Source organism: Planococcus citri, chromosome 1 (genome assembly GCF_950023065.1).
Source record: "Planococcus citri chromosome 1, ihPlaCitr1.1, whole genome shotgun sequence".
Lineage (NCBI taxonomy): Eukaryota > Metazoa > Arthropoda > Insecta > Hemiptera > Pseudococcidae > Planococcus > Planococcus citri.
The window spans coordinates 35,450,728-35,468,044 of record NC_088677.1 but is presented as its reverse complement, the minus strand read 5'-3'; the positions used below and the strand labels follow the sequence as shown (position 1 = coordinate 35,468,044).

Here is a 17,317-nt window from a genome sequence, read left to right as displayed (position 1 = left end):
TACAAAAAAACCACTTTTTTGTAGCCGGAGTCTTTTAGAGAACACATCTAGAGCACTTTTTAAAACTAAACTATGGACTAAATTTTAGCCTCTCGAGTAAATTTGGAGAGGAAGAGAGGAGAAACACGAAGTTCTCTGAAAGTCAATGACCCTACTACGGTGCCGGACAGAAAGACAGGTGACCTTAAAAATCCAGACAGACGGGTCAATGACCTTAAGAGACCAAACAGGAAAACTGATGACCTTAAAACCCCAGACAGACGGGTCAACGACCTTGAAAGGTCAGACAGGAAGATAGACGACTTTCGGGAAACCAGACATGCACACAGACAACCTTGGAGGCCAAGCAGGCAGACTGATGACCTTGAGAAGCCAGACAGACAGATCAATAACCTTAAGAGACCAGACGACCTTAACAATCTAGACGGATGGGTCAATGACCTTAATAGGGCAGATAGGAAGGCAGACGACCTCGAAAAGCCAAGCAGACAGATCAGTGACCTCAAGAGGCCAGGTAGACAGACGTCCTTGGGAAGTCATACTGACAAGTCAATGACCTTGAGAGGTTAGACAGGCAATCTTGAGAAACTAGACGGCTAGGTGAGTGATTTTGAACCTACAGACAAGTCAATAGGCTGAAAACCTGTTCTGTTCTGCATGATCAGACCGGACCAGACTGGACCAGATCAGATCAAATTTTGGTTAACTTAATGATCTCATCAGATCTAATCAGTCAGATGTGGTCAGGTCAAATTGGACTCGTTAAATGCACATCAGATCTGATCAGATCCAATCATATGCAGGCAGGTGCTTTTCAACCAATTGAAGCATATAATATGTTTCCAAAACGCACTAAGTCCATTTTCAAAGATTCAGAGGTTGCAAGGCCATCTAGCATAAAGTTGCGGCCCAAAATGGCTGATTTTTTGATATGTTGTGCCCAAGGGTCTTGGCTACATCATATAAGAAAATCAGCCAATTTGGACCATTTCTACATTTCCAAATGGTACTAAGTACCATGAATTTCTTATCAATATTTTTTGGACTTCGTGCGTTTTGGAAACATATGCTTCAATTACAAATCCCATTTAAGAAAAACATTGTCTAAATTTGCTTTCTTGTATTGGATTTTGTTCAAGCATTCGCTATAATAAGTGAAAAACGTGTTTTTTTCAGGTCAAAAATGACTCTACTTTGAGCACTCCTAGTTCAGTTCTCTACATGCAGAATGGGCTCAACATTTTTCTATGTACCTAAAGTAAACTTCCTGATTTTTGTCAAATTCCTGATGTGTCTTTTTTCGATCCTCTCTAATGATCGTGTATGCCTCTTTTTCCGTTCGCACATTTGCTATGGATCAAGTGTGGATTTTCATGAGAGGATCATGGTTAAAAATTCACGCACGTATTCTTCAAATATTCTAATTATACGAATAGTCGAATAGGTTTGTTTTCTTACCAATTTTCATTTTTTAGGTACCTAGGTAATTTTAAATTATTAGAATTCATTTTTCAAATTAAGCACATCTACTTTCTTCACAGAAAAAAGGTGTTTAAATCAAAATGTATGCCTGGAAACTGGATAAATATCATTTTTAAAATAAATTGATGCATCTTCTGCAACAATGTGCGTACCTACGAGTATAAACAATTTTGTACTTAAATTGATACCGCATGCAGAAGAAGTAAGTACCTAGATACCCCTAAAACTGTTTACGAAATTTTGCGAAACAAATCAGCTTTTTATTTGAAAATGTTGGCGGAAAACTTGGTATATAATCTCGTTAACATCGAACTGTAACTCGTCGTGTCATCTTTTCTGCGATCATATGACGTGCAAATGGATCTTGTCAGACACTAAAGTATTTAATAACTTATATAGTTAGACATCAGCGCGTTGAAGAGAACAAATTTAACGAGAACTGTTGAAGTTTTACCCTTGTAACTTGGTTAAAAGTTGCGATTTCTCATCCTTTTCGTCTACAGCATAGATATCATATCAAGTCATAAGTGCCTCACTCATACGTGATAAACGTATGTTTTGAATTTTGTGTTCAAAAAAGCAAAAAAGAAGGAAAATAGAAACGAGACGTATTGAAAATTAAAACGTTTTTGTCAGGTTGTTTACCTCTATAAGAGTATTTTCTTCGCTTAGTGTACGTTAAAATTCGTTCTCATTTCATCAACTAGATATGGCAAGAATGGGGTGAAGGGGCAGGGCCATTGCATCTTACATCTTACTTATGTTTAATGAAAGCAACCGATCCTAGGTTCGTTCGGAGGGAGAACGAGGCAAATAATTATTTACTTGAAAATTGAATTTAATAAAAAAGGCAACTGTGAAAAATTGACTCCTAATGATTACGTATCTATCCAAAAACTTCGAAAACAAAAATATATTAGGTATAGGTAAAAATATTACAACAAAACGTAAAATTATTTATTACTTGAAAATGGATCTTTCATATGTATCGGAGTGCCTTCTTGTCTTATTTTGCTTCACCTGAAAAAAAAAATGAATAATAATTAATAAAACTGCTAAAATTTTGGAAAATCAGCATGACACAGAAAATTAAATTAACTTATCTACTTTTGAAAGTTGAAAAAAAAGGCTGAGATTTACAACTTGTCGGAATTGTAAATCTACGATGAACTAAATTTCTATTATTTATTCAAGAGGAAATACACCTACCCCTACCCACGAAACGAATGCCATGCCACAGGTTCAGCATTACAGTCGCGAGATTTTATAGGGCCGGCAAATATCTTAAATTTGCTTTAGTTGATTTTTGTAGAAGTAGAATAGACCTTTGCGTGTACCAAAAACTTGTTAAACTTTCAAAAATAAATAAATCAGTGTAGAAATCCTTCTGTAAGTACTTTGTTACAGCAGTGAAAGTTCGTGTTTAACTTGGTAACTTGGAATGGTCTTTTTTTAAATTCTAAATCTACCCCCAAAATAGTTGGAAAAATAAACAAGAATCTAGATTTGTTTTCAACTCGAACACGGATTCGATTCAATGGTCCAATGTAGTACTATAGGTAAGCCTATACGTATAGGCACTAAGCACCCAATTAAATATATCGGAATGGAATTGGATACTTTGATCGTCGACCTTCGACTGTTGGGGAAATGTGGCGCGATGGAAATTGAAACTAGTAACTATATCGACGTGTGAAAATCTTCCAATCAAAATTATACTCGTTTAATAATAAGTTATTATTCTGATAATGGGTTAACGCGAGAAAACGTTGTCGTTGAAGCGCAATTTCATATTCTCGAACGAAAGAGTTTATACATCGAATGTGTATGTCATACTCATACAGTATAGTGACATAAAAGAAATAGACGAGAGAGTGCAACATCTGAAATATTGGATGTTCCTATATTAACAACGGCTTTCAAAAGAGTCTTTGTTCATCCCGAAAAGCTTTTATTCGTTTCTCGTATCTGAGAGCTTTTAGACATTAATTAAATGTTTTCAAAAGGGCACATTCTGCGAACTTGAGAGAACACTCTATTCAATTATTAGTAGTGTAATAATACGTGCAATAGAGTCATATCTGTGAGAAACTGTAAATTTAGTCTGTACTGTAAGCCAAGTAAGTATGTAGTAGTTTCATTTCATCAAATTCTATACGACGTTTAAAAAATTATCCGATATTAGTTTCGAAGCGCGCCAATAATGAAAATAAAGTGGAAATGAGCTTGCTCACGAGTGCACCGCTGCACAGCTTAATTGTTACTTAAATTAACGAAGCGCAATTTCACATTCATGAGCGTGAACTTTTTAGAGCCAGAGGTGGGGGCATTGAATCTCAAAATGTTGTTGAAAGTCGCGTTTCACTGTCAACGCGTTTCTGGCGGTTTTTTCGTTGATGCGAGGGAAGGAGAGGAAGAATGAAACTTCCTTGCAAAATTCAACAAGTAGGCAAAGACTAGGACCTATTTATTGGAAGTGCCCTTACTTTGAATCATATTCGCCTCTCTTTTATTCATGTTTTACTCTGATATTGAGAATCTCAAAATACGAGTATCAATAAACATTTGAAAATCGTCCAAACTAATGAATTTCCAGCTATTATTTTCAAACACTATTTCTGTCATGAAAAAATGTCGAAATTGAAATATGTATAGGGGCATTTTCTGAGAGAAAACTAAAAATGTGGATTTTTCTTTCAAATACCCGCATCCCTCAGAAAAAAATGAGAGATTTGATTACTGGTAAATAACGATGCTTTACTTGATTTTCTTTTTAAAATTCTAAATTTTTGGACCAAAAAGTGTTCGAATTCCGTAAACAGCTCGATTTTATGCTCCTAGTGTTCATAAATACGTAATAAATTGACAAATTATGATTACCTATACGTAGTCTAATCAATTTTGCTCGTACGTCGAGCAGAAATATCTACACGCCAGTCTTTCCTAAGAGGCTTGAAATGAGATAATCCGTTAAGCATAAGGATTTAGAGCGAAAATTATTCGTGTTTGGTGTAATGTCACCTTTGAATGCCGTTTAATTCAACATATTTCTTTCATTCGAGCTCACATACACAAACTGTAGTGTGGCTTTTGTGACACGAAATTGTGTCTTCACTCTTCAAGTGCTTTCGTTTACCATCGTTTCGCCAAGTTGATTCTGTTGGTGCTACGAAAAGCATTTGTCTGCGATAATCGAATTAATTTTGTATTTACGCACGTAACGTGGTTTATTTTATTTTTTTGAGCTAGATAGGCAAAGACTTACGTTTCTCTGTAAACTCATCGTGTTAATTGGTTATTTTCAATTTATAAAGTATACATAGGTAGTCCATAAAGTAATTGCTGCGTTTTTTATTCCTAATTTATTTTTTTATTTTTTTTAGTAACAAAAATTTTATTTCATAGATTACAAATTAGCATTGGATATACTTTTTCTTTTAATTTAATTGAAATCAATTTGGAGCCTGAGAACAAAGCGTGCCCTTTTATCAGGTTCTCTTTTTTCTTCTACATGTAATTCTATTAACGCGAATCGATGCTGCGAAATCTTCTAAAGTAGCTTTACTTTTATCTAGTTACAATAGATCAAAAAATACCTATCGACGAGTTTTTATCGTTTCATGCTTCAAGTGAGATTTCACTGCAGCGAATGTGAGAACAGAAAACGTCGAACATATCAAGATACAAAAGATTGTGCAAGGCTATAATTTTATTAAAAAAAGATAGGTAGGTAGGTATTTTTCAAAGGTATTTATCGATCAACTTTACTCGAACTCGTTTTCCTCTCGACGGAAAAAATTTCATTACTGGTATATCATTTCAGCCTAATGAATCATTTACTCGAATCGCTTTTAAAAAATGAGTTTTTTTTTCGGTTGTTGGGGAAATATAAATCAAAATATAAGTTAGGTAGACTATACGATATGCCCATCGTTTGTGACAGAGAATAGTTGACTTAATTAAATATTGGGTTGTAATGGCAGAAAGGCCGTGAACCAGAAGCAGTCATTAATAAAGAGACGTTTAAAAAAAATACCCATCGAGACATAACATTGCTTTCGCATAAACGTCAATGACATCAGTTTCATCAATCTTATTGGAATTTGCTGAAAACGGACATATTTCTCGCTTAAATGAGCACATTCCTTCTTGAGCACAGTACAACTATGCAGTCTAAGTCAAAAACAATCCGACCATCAATTTAATTAATTAAATTTTTTATCCTTCGGCTAGATACGTCTATTCTATACCTACTTTCAAAACTTTCTCCAGTTCTGGTTCAAATGCGAATTGCAAAATTCAAGTTTTTTCCTAATTCTAGCTACATTTTTTGTAGGTACCTACTTACATAAAATGTGTTGGTGTACGTACCTATAGTACAAATGTACGATCATTTATTCTATTTTTTTTTTTTTTTTTCATTCTCGTTTGTACTCCTACACCTACCTTAAATACCTACATATCTACTTGAATGAACGAGTAAATGAACGAACAAACCAATGAATGACTGAATGAATGAATGAATGAATGAATGAATCGATGAATGAGCGAAATTCAAAAGGGAAAAAGTTTTTCAATGAAAATATCGCGAAGTTGAGCAAAGTATCTTTTAATATTATGGATAGGTAAGGAAGTAAATAGGTACAGGTACATATGTATTTGAACATAAATATTTTCAGTTCCTAAACTTCTTCACACAATAAACTAGTGTATTTACTAGTTTTGGAAGCTTTGAGGGCTACAACAGTCAAAATGTGTATATTTGAGCGATTCATTTTCTGCTTCTTTTTTGGGTGGGAGAGGAGGGTAATAATGTACTGCAATTTTTTCAAAAAATGTAATTCCCATGTAATAAATTGCAACGTAATAAACTTGAATGAAAGTATGAATGTGAGATACTAACACGAGTTTTTACCCATATAAGTCTAGTTACGAGAATTTATCCTTGAAATAAGTTTGATTTTTAAAACAGACAACTGTCACTTTTTTATCATAACTCACATAACTTATATTTAGTACATTTTTAAAGAACTGAAAACGAATCTAAGTGAACTTGGATATAATGTAGTTAAACACACACATAACGAATATTTTCCCTGCAGCCCTCTAAAACAAATTTTAAACTTTTTTTTGAAAAATTTTCGCAACAAAAATGCTTCTTTGTGTAAAAGACTTTTTAGAAAATTTTTTTGAAAAGCGGAAAAATTGTAAAATACAAAACTTTGTTACAAGTTTGAATTTCCAAAAACCCGATGCTACGTAACTAGTCACGTAGAAAATTTACAAGCGAAAATTTTGATGCGTTTTCCAATTCGGTGTTCCGCTCGATACACTTTTTAAATGATTATAAAGCTACATGAGCGGAACGAAAATGGAGAAAATTTTGAATATTTTTGATTCGCAATTTGTTTATTGGAGAAGAATATAGATAACTGTACGTGGTTTAAATTACCTATTTAATTTAACCCTTGTACGAACAAGTGAATTCCTGTAGGTGTTTTAACCTATACTCATGTGCATAACTTATGTAGTAAGTACCTAGTCATTAATTTTGAAAATTTTTCCAAGATAAACCGAATGATACTTGTAATAATGAGACGCTAGTCTGATGAAGAAACACAATGAGTTTTAGTATCGTACTTACTCACTTATTCAGCTTTAAATTACTCTCAACAATTAAATAATCAAGTTTATCTACCATTTTATTGTCGATACTCCTACACTAACGAATATCGACACATTAAGTTTCGTGCGACTAGATTTTTTTATAGCGAACGAGGAATCCGTTGTTCACTCGTGAATATCTTCTATACATAGCCTTACATATGCAAATACCTAGTTATAGGCTGATATTTTATAACATTTCTTACGATTTAACGCCTTGTTTATAGATTTAGGTATTTTCTAATAAAATAAGCAATTTTATGACAGATTCCAAATTGATAACATACCATGAAAAACAGAATATGCTTGAGGGTTTCATTTACTGAAGGTTTTCTCGTTCTTTCACCTCCTCATGTATTCCAGTAGAACTTTTTCACTCGTAGGTAAATATTTTTGTACGTACGTGAGGACTTGAAATATTAAAGTACGTCAGTGAGAAATTCGAGAATATTTTTTTTGGAAAAATTCAATTTTGAAAGGCACCTCTTCACTTACTCAGTCTACCTTGGGCAGAAGAGGTCGAGGGAGACCGTTGAAGAAAATTAATAAGTTTGGCAAGCAATAATAAAGTTGAATTTTCTAATTTTTGCTCGAAACATTTAAAAAACAACGAACAAAATCCCTTCGAAAAAATTTGATTATAGGTACCTACTCTATGGGCACAGTTGAAAATTTTACGCTCTACAATCTTGCTTCTCCTTAATTTTCCCCAAAAATTGACGTTTTTCTGAGGAAAATGGTTGAATAATTTAAAATTTTTTATTAAGAAAAAATCAATTTTCAAGAAAAACAATTTTACTTAAAAAATTGAAGAGATGAAACAAAAATATAGACCATAAATTCACCCCCTACCTTTGTGTCTTCACACTACAGTGAAATGTGATTCTTTTTTTCAAGGAGCAAGCATGGTTTTTGAGATATTTTGAATGAAAGTAAGAATGTTTAAAAATCGATTATAGGAATTTTTCATGAAAAAGTTGAAATACCTTACCTACTTATCCGGAACTTAGTGGCTAACGATTGAAAAACAAAAACTTAACCAAATTCACATAGAAAGCTGAAATTGGCATGCACCGTATTTTTGATCTCTCAAATCAATTAGAAACGGTTTCAAATTGTTTTGAGCAGTTCTGAAGTCTCTAGCATATTTTTGGAAGTGAACATTTCCACAAAATTTTACTCAATGAGAAGTTTAAAACTTGAAAATTATCCGAATTTATACTTCTTGACTCGATTGATGATGGTTTCAAGCTTTTCTGGATCCTCCAGCCATATTTTGAAAATTCCAAGTTTTGGAGGCTCCAGCAGATTTTTGAAAATTAAAATTTCCACAATTTCACCTAATGAAGTTGGAAACCTGAAAATGTTGTATTATGCATGCCTTCCCCAATTTAAACATTCTGATGGGAGTTAATTTCCAGCCTGAAAATTCTTGATTTTCAAAAAGTGCCAAAAACACGGTCCAAATTAACTTTACCTTTTGGGTCGAGTTGGTAAAATTTTGTTTCTTTTGTCATTTTTGGCCAAATTCTATTTTCAAAAATTTGTCAAACGTTTTTGAGGCTCGACAAATTTTGATTTGCTAAGAATTTCATTAAATTCATAATTTTTGAGCTCCCAAAAACTTTTTAAATTTTAGAGTAAGAAAAAAATTGACCATAACAGAGTTTGTTCATTTCCTGATGTCGTACCATCATGTCCGCGTTTATTTTTTTCATCACGATTTTTTGAAATTAAAAATCATTTGTAGCTCCTTCAATTTACAAGTTCGGCAAAAAGTCATAATACTTAGGTAATTTTGTTCATTTTTCAGAGTACTACGACCCCCATGGTCAAAATTGGATTTTGGTTTTTAAATCTTGAAAACGTATTTTGCCCCTTCAATTTTGAAGATTGACCATGCCTTCACATGAACCTTTTTTCTTGGTCGTGTATCTACGGTTGTATCCAAATCTGAAGTATTGTCATTCACTCATCAGACACCCTGTATATTTTCACTGAGTCAGATAGTCAATTCTTGCAGTTCTTCTTCTTACCACTTTTTTAAAAAATCGTATGCAACCCCAAAATAAATTTTTATTGAATAATATCTAACCTCAGCTTGCTTTCCTTTTTATTTAGTGGGTATTTACTCCTAAATTCTGGAGTCAGCCAAAAAATTGTTTCATCTACATAGGTATTAGGTACTTAATAATTGCATAGAGGTGCTCCACTGGTTTTGATGATTTAAAAAACATCATGCAAAAGGTTTTCTTTAAAAACAACAATGATTTGTAAATTTATTTGACCTTAAAATTTCAATAATTGTTCGTAAAATTTCAGAAGTAGTCTTTTAAAATTGTTTTTTTAATGAGTAGCATCAATTTTACAGGACCTAGACAATTATTCAGCTGTCTGCATCATCAGGCCTCCAGCAAAATTGCAAAATACTACTTACATCCGATAAATTCAATTGCATCACTAACAAATACATGTTAAGGTAGGTATTGCATGCATACCTTTACTCATCATCTAATAAACCTACACCTGGGTACATATAAGTTGAGTACGAAGGCGTGTTTTGAAAAACGCGTCGAGAATATTGAGTCGTTTCATTTGTTTTCATTATAGCCAGTTTAGTGTTATTTTTTTGTTATTCTTTTGTTTCTCTCCGCTGTTGTCTCCCTTACAGTTCGCATGATGCATCGCTTAAGAACAATGCTTAATTACCTTCTTGATTTTTTTTTGTAAACCTACGTATCCGAAAAAAATTAAATAGTTTACGAAATTAGACAAATTCATCGCAGGTAGGCATTAATGTATCGTATAAGTACAGGTAGGTAGGTGTATTTCATAAACTAAATCTATACCAAAAAAAAAAAAGGAAAAAAATGAATGAAATTGAATGGAAATTTTTTCACCCGCTAGAAAATTGCACGAACGCGATTATAGTAAGTGCTAAAAAGGGGAACCCGCGGAAAAAATTTTATTACCAGTGAAACGATGCGAAAGTGTTAAATTTGTTGGTTAAAATTAAATAGTAGGACGAGGAAAAAATATCGTAAGTCGTTAATAAATTCAAAGGGAGGAAAAATATGAAATGTATTCTACTTCGGTAATAGTCTATTTATACTGATAAGTTTCGGGGCCCGAACTGAAACGAATTATTTTTGAATAAAAAAGCACGCTTTATTTTCAATACTATACTGTATGTGGTGGTTATCCGGCTTACAGTAGATTTTTATTTATTGTCGAACATTACAGGCAAAAAACATTTGTCATTTTAATCTACTAATTTTTTCTACGTGTCATGAATCGATGATAGAGTATTGAAGAGGGTAAAAATTTACTTTTTCCGCGGTACGAGAATACGAGTGAGTATAACCAAGCATTGATTGTGTGATACGTAAATGATCCAGCACGTTTTATGCCATAAATATACGTATTAAAAAGTTTGTACGAGCGTTTGGTTTGGAATGATGCACAGAACGAGCTGCGTGATACGTGCGATATATTTATTTTTTTACACCGAACCGACGTTTAAATTTTATCAAGTTTTGCTCACTCGAAAGTTTGAGAAACCCTTTGTAATAAAGCCCCAATTGGAAATATGATGAATTTTAACAACGCCGTGACTATGACTATATATATACATGTCACATCGCAAATGTTAGTTTTAATCACGGTCAAAACTTTTGAACTTTATAGGATATAGCAAAATTCGCTTTAAACTGTGTACATTAGAAAGACTATTCGAAAGCTTTGTATTTTAGCCGTTTTGACAGAAATGTATATCAGGGAAAAGTTTAGCCTTAGATAGTGATAGTAATGGTCTTGGTAGTTTCACTTTTTGCCAGTGTGACGCGTATTCCACGCACAATTCTAACCCAACAATCAAATCACATACTTGCAAGGTGTACTCGGATTTTCAGTTTTATGTGTATAGCAAAGGTACACCTTGGTACGTGGTCGTTTGTCTATAAGTCACACATGTCACTCACTGCTTTTACGAGGTTTCCATCATTTGTTCTTTTACGTGTATTTTACTGTCGACATTTTAGTTTGTACACCCTTTTACAGATGGTTTCTGTTCCCTTTTTTTTTCGCAACTCTCCCTGGTGTGTGTTGTTTTTCAAATAAACTAGGTAAACTATACGTATACGACCTAGTATACCTATGTTTTTGGCTAATTTCGAATATTTCTCTCGTCTGTGCTTTGAATATAAATTATAAATTTATCAATCGCTACAGCGGCGCATTACTCGGTTACGTATAAAAAGAAGTATTTTCCATTTTTTTGGCTGAAAAAAGAAAAAAAATTCTACGTGCTGTTTGCTATAGCAGCCTATATGAGTAGTATATACCTTCTACCTTAATTAGGTATATGGTTCTCTAGTGGGTAAACGAAATATTGCCTACAGGAATGTACTTAAGGGAGTAAAGGGCAGCTCTCAACGTACCACTGTTGAAAACTTGATGAAACTGGCTAATTTTGTTTATCTTTGGTCATCAATCAGCAGACTAAATTTGGAAAAATGGAAAACGTCGAGAAAATTTTCTAAAATTATTGTCTTTTTGTTGGTCTCGCTGTTATTAATTCTCACTACGGTATTTTTCACCCTCCTATCATTGTCTTCGGTTATTGTCGGTTGTTGCTGATTATTCGACTCGTCTTTTGAATATTCGGCGAGAAATTAGCATCTAATTTTTTTCCATTGTTGTAATAAAATTCCATGTTTTTTAAATTCTTAATTGAAGTCGATTCTTTGCTAAATAAAAAAAGATCCCTTTTTTTATTCGAGTTGAAACTTTTGCTATCTCATCATATTTTATAATTTTTTCGCCCAATTCGTATCCCTGGATGAGGGGAAAGGATACGCAAAAGCAAAACCGGTTTCATGATTCATTCTCACGTTATTTTATGATTTATTTTTCGTCAGATGTGGTATTTTCAAAATGAATATGGTTTTAAAAATATGAAAAAATAATGACACCCTCGTTAAATCAATTTATTATGTAATAGTATATGTATGTAATTCAATTGTCAGGTCTAAAAAATTACATACTTATTACTATTTTTTCAGAAATTTAAAAAACCAGACGAAGAACAAAAAATTTAAATAAAAATCTTGAAACAAAAAAAGAAAACAAAATGAGTGTAAAAACAATTTTTTTCATCTTTCAAACTGAGATCACGATTTTATCTGGAAAAATAATGAATAGAATAGATAGTAACTGTAAACTTCCCACCTACATTTTAATTCTCAGCAATTTTTTAAAATATAACAAAATCAACAACTTTTTCATTTGGTAAAAAAAAAATTGAAGCAATAGGTACTTTTATTATGAAAAAAAATGATCAAAAAACCATTCTTGAGATTTCACTCCCAAAATTGGCACAAATGTGGATAAAGTCGTTAAATAGGTCGAGTATAACACACAACTCGATTTTTAGCTGCCCAACTTCATATTCACGCCTTTGGAGCAAATTCAAAATTTTGGAGAAATCAAAAACCGCGCTGGAGGCTCCAGAATGGCTGGAAATGGCAAAATTCGCGCACGGGGTGTTAGTTCTGGACAAAATACAAGGATTCACGCAAATTTTGAAGATTTCCACGCACACGAAAATTTTTTGACTTTTGACCATTTTCCTTATCATACCTATGTAAAAATTTGGTCAAAAAACCACTCTTGAGATGTCACTCCCACAATTGACTCAAATGTGAATAAAGTCGTTAAACAGGTCGAGTATAACACACAACTCAATTTTTAGCTGCCCAACTTCATATTCACGTCTTCTGGAGCATATTCAAAATTCTGGAGAAATTGAAAAATTGTGCTGGAGGCTCCAGAATGGCTGGAAATGGTGAAATTTGGATTTGGGAAATTATTATCAGTTATAGGACTTATTTCTTGATTATTTTACTGATCCTGTACGTACTTTTTAAAAAAAAGCATAAATCACCAAAAACAGTCAATTTTGAATTTTCAAACGTTCGCCAAAAATCGAAAAATGAACTTGGGCAGCTGAAAATTTGTTTTTGGGGGTTTTAGATCATGCTCTTTTCAAAAATCGTGGTCCCATTCAAATCGGATGATGACCTCAAGAGGTTCCCTTGTAAGTAAGTATGTTTTGTGGCAATAAAACCCTTCTTTTTCAGCTTCCAGAACGCCCCAAAGTTTCGAGCGTTTTGAGCTACCCATGATCAAAGCTCAAAGCTTACTTCTTTACAAAAAAAAAAAACAGAAAATTGATGAAAAAAAGAACTTACTGAATGTTTTGAAAAGCATCATTTGAAGGTATTAAAATTTACTTCAAAATAGGCTCTCCTTCATTATTCTAGTTAATTTCTACCGAAATACAATAAATAACTGACGTGAAAAAATGAAAAAAAAAATTTTTATTTAGCATTTTCTTGGTACGTTTTTGAAACGTTTAAAAATAGAAATTTAAAAAAAGTGCACAAAAAAATAATTTCCCTACATTTAAATTTCTCAAAATATTTTACATTTTGGGGCATTCACCTGTGCCCTAAAAATCTTTGTGAAGATATCTCAATATAATAATCTTTTTTTTTTACGGTTTACAAAGTCCTGGCAGTCACTAAAGTAAATACGGTAAGGTACTTGTGGGTGTATTGGCTTCGTTTAAGAATGAATGAAAAGACTGAATGAATGAGAATTTAGTAGGTAAGTAGGTAGTAGGTACTTCTACTTACCTAATATATTACTTTCTTAGTCGAAAAGGGGCTCGATTAAAACGGGTGATAATTGGTACATGAAAAATAATGAACTGTTATTTTGATAAATTGATTAGATTGTAGATTTTACATGTTGAATATGAGCCAAACACATATGCCTCGGTGTTCCAATTCGGGTGTACGCAGCATGTAACAGCTGTAATCTCACGCTAACTGTTGACTTGTCGTGCTTTTTCGAGCATAAAACCCCGAAATTTCGCGCAGATTTGCAACCATATGTTACCTTATATCCTATGTTGTAAGTACCTGCACTTAATTGTTTCACAACGTATGTGAATTATTTCTATTTAATTACCTACATAAAAGACGACATTTACAAAAGAATTTTTTCAGACGTTTGTTAAACGATAACAAATAATCTGTTTCGCTAGGTCATCATCTTTAATGCTGAGAAATTTTCATTCAATTTTTTTCTGTAGAAAAAAATGGAGGAAAATTTTTGGTGAATGGTGGACTAAAAAATGCATTCAAGCTGTTTGCTTGAAAAGATTTTTTTCACGATAGAGAAAAAGTATTGCATTACAAATGGTTCTCTTTTTTGGAGTAAAAAATACGAAAATATCCACAATTGATTTTATGCATCGCTTTCGTATAAATAATCTGTATACTGATTCGTTTAACAGCTGATAAAAAAAATTGCAGGATATTTTAGTTTGAAAATTGGCATCGTTTCTTTAACGACTTTAGTCATTATACGTCGTATAGGTATAGCTTAAAACATTAGCTCGAAACCTATCTGGAATCAATATCATTTTATTCATCAACACGGTCTAATGTATTCACCGCACGAACTAATGCAAAAAGATACGTATTTCAGCATAAATCAACGCTATACATGGACATTTGACATTTTTAAAAACTCTTGCATAAGTACGATCGTCTTACTCAGACTTTCATTGTCGCAAATCATCCTAAAATACGAGTACAAGTACGAGTAAGTACCTTGTATCAAACCACCAGAAAAATATTCACGTTGGTTTGACGAAGAGGGACGAAGGGGGTTACCAAAGCATAATATTAACTCATGCTGAAGATAGACAATCAATTTTCCCCGTTTATGAAAGTTTACGGTGAACGTATCGCTTTCCTTATGAAATGAAAGAAGAAAAATTGCAAAAAGTCAAGTAAGTATTTTATTTCATTATTCAAATTCATATCGCATGATATTATACAATGATGGATTTTTATGCACACGAGATGAATCATGATGAACGAGACTGAATGCTTTTCGAGTCGAAAAGTCGTACAATTTTACATTTTGGAGGAAAATTTATGTAGGTTGTACGTATATGCAGAACGACTCGCCAATGTGTACACGTACGGGTATACGAATACACAGCAAGCTGCCTAATGAAAACTTAATTTAACCACTTTATGCGCTGAGCTTTATGTATAAGGATGTATAATGTGAAGAAATTTTCGAATTAGTTGAATTTCAAAGTTTATTAACAATCTTAATACCCATTCTAAAGGATGAGATAAATAGTAACTCGAGCAACACATTTAAGCTAAATGTTTACTGTGAATGAGATGCTATACATTTGCGACGAACAAACATTTGCAACATTAATAAAGATTTTAATGAAGTATACCATACTTCCTTGCATACTTACATGGAAACTAGGTGAAATATTTTATAATCCAAACTAAACCTTCTGTCAAGTTTCACAATCAAGCACGTATCCGCTTGGACGTTGAATAATGTTTTATGGAATTTTCCAAAAATTGGAATGACTTTTTTTCATTCTTTGTGCATGGACTTTAAATTAACGTAGCGAGCGAAAAATTTGTTTGTGGAGTCAAAATATTTCCTAGATGTGCCTTTTAGGATTTCGGTTTTTTGAATTTGGAAATTTTTACAGAGTTTCGAGATGAATTTTTTATACGTATGCCTTCAGCACAATGGAAAATGAGCAAGCTCGAGTCGAAACCACGTAATTAAAATGTCAAGTTATATTAGTAGGTAAATATTGCACATTTTCTTCCTCTTGTTTTCTTTTTCAGCTGCATTTTACGTAAGAATTAATTATCCTTTTATTTTCTTGCTCATTTCCAAGTCGAGCAATAATTAATTTTAAAAACCTCGCTGATAATCACTGAATTGATTAGCAATGTAAAGACCTACAACAATAGCTATTGTATTTTCAGAAATCCATTTTCGCCTTTTTCAACGCAAATTCCCCTTTGAAGTGTCTAAAGCAGTTACTGCGTCGAATATAACGTTATATAGACCAATACTACAACTACCTACCTAATCATAACTGCAAAAACTTCTTAATAAATTCTCAGTCTTTGTAATTTTTGACTTGTTTAAGTAGGTATTCGTTAAATTTCATTAAAATATGCATTTTTCCATTTTCCTTTACGAAAGCAAACGTATTTCAACGTTTAATTAAAAATCTTATTTCATTTTTTTTCTCATCTTGTTTTAAAATTTGAAAACTCGATTAAAACGAGAAAAACGAGCAAATTCTATTTCTATTTAAGTAAATAAATACCTATGAAAAATTAAAAATTAAATAAATGAGAATGCATAGAAAATTGTTTCAATAGTGTTTGATTGCTTAAAACCAAGTAAAAATAATTCTCATGAAAAATTTGTAACGATTAGAAAAATCTGACATGATGAATGGAGTAGTATTGATCCCTCCCCCCCCGGCCACCCAGACTATTAAAACGAAAAGTAACGTTGTAACTTTTACGTAGAGCAATTTTGATAGATCAAATCAATTCCTAATTTGGTAGAACAATTTTCGAAACTGGTTCCACAAGGGGAAATGATTGGTTCTGATTCGGTCTCAAGACGATCCAATCCGATTACATTCTGATCTGATTAAGGATTTGAGGAACATCCAAATTTTAGGTCTGATCGATCATGTCTGATTTGATTACATCAGTTCAAATCTGGTCAGATCCAATCAAGTCTCCCCTTTTGGATCTGATCACCCCCTCGTGGGGAATGGGGACACTTGGAAAAAAAAAAAAAAAAAAAGGTCCAAACAGAACTAATTTTATAAAAATTTGAGGCCAGGATCACACCTGATGAGAATCACTTATATTTTCCGCTGAGTTGGTGGTAATCGTGACCAATATTCAAAAACTTGGCAGGTTATGCAGAAAACTCTAATTTGCAACCAGTTATTGGTAATCACCTGTAAATTCAACGAACAAAAAAATTGACGCAAAGTTTTGTATGTAGAACGTGAAAAATTGAATTGGCCTAATCACTGACAATTGATTTTGAAAACCAATCCACTAGATCATAGAATAAAAATCAAGCCTTCTTGAAACTGGTTTCGTGAAAGTGAATCTCAACCAGTGAAAATAATCTAGAAACTCGACGTGCAGAAAAAACACGAAACAAAATTTGAAGAGTAGGTAAAAGTTGAACAATTCTGAAAAAATGAATTTTTGAAACCAGTTATCAGTAT

At 32.8% G+C, this 17,317-nt stretch overlaps 1 protein-coding gene across 2 annotated transcripts in view; it reads right to left on the bottom strand.

Annotated features, from left to right (window-relative positions):
* Positions 1–17,317, bottom strand: part of LOC135831651 (sex peptide receptor-like) — a 169,265-nt gene that overhangs the window by 102,502 nt on the left and 49,446 nt on the right. For both annotated transcript variants that reach the window (XM_065344303.1, XM_065344302.1), the window contains one exon: positions 2,447–2,502. The gene's annotated coding sequence lies outside the window, so the exon portion shown is untranslated. The remainder of the gene's footprint in view (positions 1–2,446; positions 2,503–17,317) is intronic.